Source organism: Phalaenopsis equestris, unplaced genomic scaffold, assembly GCF_001263595.1.
Source record: "Phalaenopsis equestris unplaced genomic scaffold, ASM126359v1 Scaffold000893, whole genome shotgun sequence".
Classification (NCBI taxonomy): domain Eukaryota; kingdom Viridiplantae; phylum Streptophyta; class Magnoliopsida; order Asparagales; family Orchidaceae; genus Phalaenopsis; species Phalaenopsis equestris.
The window spans coordinates 165,783-167,911 of NW_018165332.1; positions in this window are offsets into that span (position 1 = coordinate 165,783).

Sequence of the window (2,129 nt, forward strand, 5' to 3'; positions counted from 1 at the left end):
TAAAGAACATCTTTCATAATGCATTAGAACCTAATTATGGCCATCTGTAATTAAGGCCATCTGTAAAAATGAATGCTTTGTAAAGAACAACTTCCAGAATGCATCAAATATTGTTTTCTCAAGAGATTCCAGAAAATTCATTTGGAAAGCCATAGTACAAAATTAATTTGGAAAGGCATAGTAACATCTCCAAAAAAGCATAATTCTGGGAGTTCAGCAAACATGTATGACATAAAATGTTAACAATAATTTCCTTGGGTAAAGTAAACATCACGTAATTGTTCGGGTAATAGCAATTCAGCAAATATCATTTCCTCCTTCCCCGCTATTTACTCGGGTAAAGCTACTTCAAGCTGTTCCTCTTCCATTAATTCTTGCCGGTAGGAAATATATATCAATATCAGTTTTAAGATGAAAAAGAACATATACCATACAAGTTAATTATTGAGAGAGTTACCATATGTGTTTTCGAATGAGTGGTTCCCTCTTGTCATAAAATTAGATTGGAGCAAACTAGCAGCAACATCATTATTACTAGCATTATCTAAAGTGATAGTACATACTTTGTCCTGTATCTTCCACTCTAACAAGCAATCACAAATGACATCACAAATGAATGTGCCAGTATGAGGCGGATCCAATTCAATGAAATTAATAATTCGTTTTTGCATCTTCCAATTATGATCAATGTAATGAGCAGTTAAACACATATATCCAATTGTTTGATTGGAAGTCCAACAATCAGAGGTTAATGAAAACCTGTGAATATCCCTAAATTGTTTTTTAAGCTTCTCTTTTTCGAACTCATAAAGTTTCATGCAATCAGTTTTTATTGTGTTCCTTGAAACCCTCTCATAATTTGGGTTTAAGGACTTCAATAAAATGTTAAACCATGTATGCTCAACAACATTAAAAGGATACTCATGCACTATAATCATTTTGGAGATTATCTCTCTAATCTTGTGTTGATCATAGTGTTTTGAATCGTGAAAAACTGGAATCTCAACATCTGCATCAAAATCAGTTGGCGTAAAATTCAACAATTTTTGTCTTTTTTCGGCAAGACCAACGACTTCCTTATTATTCGCTTTGATTTGTCCACAATCCCTCACATGACGTAGAAGTTGAGAAGTAGTTCCTAGTTTAGATTTTTGAAATTTTGTTTGACAGCAAGTGCATTGCCAAAAAGTAGTTTGCACCCCTTTAATCGGAAAGATTGCCTCAACAAAATACTCCCACACTGTTGACTTCCTCCTCCTACCCTTCTTGTTAAGGACTTCTTCACTGCTATTATCAATGACAACTTGAGGCACAACTTCTGGCTCTGTACTTGGTAAATTATGAATGGCAATATCATTGCTATTCTGAGCTTCTGGTAGCAACTGATTGTTGGATGAATCTGATTGTGATAGATTTAATTCGGACATATTTGCACTTGCACGCTAACTGAAATCAAATCTACGGAATTAGTATTGTGAAGACAAATCAATCATTGTTGAGCAAAATTTGTAATGGCATTATGGCAGCCATTAAAACATGAAGACACATTTCAAATCATTCTGAGCTATGTTGGAACTTGGAAGCTCATCTTGAAAACATGAAGACACATTTCAAATATACATCAGATGGAAGCTTATCTTTAAAACAACAACAAAGCTAGTCATTAAAACAACCCAGAAAAAAGTGTGCTTGGCACATAAAGTGTCAAAACATGTTGTCATTTCTCAACTTATAACAATTAGAGAGCATCATATAGTCAGTTCTCAATTTATTCACAACAAGAGCCAAAACAGCAAGTCACAACAGTAGAGCAGATTCAGCATAATGTATTGCATAAGATAAATATAGTAACAGACTAACAGTTCCGAGAAAGCCCTAATTTCACTAATCTAAATGTGTTGAACTCACTAAATACAAAAGCCCTAATTTCAATAGAAGCCAACAGTGCCGAGATACAAGAACTTGAGTATTCACAGAACTTGAACTCAAGTTCTGTAAGTTGGAAATCAAGTATTCATCTTCCATAACAGTTGGAAAACTTATGCCACATATGAATGTGTTTGCTCTCATTCAAGTTCTGGAGGCTGATCTACATAACTTCATTGTAAAATCAAGTATTCATCTTCCTT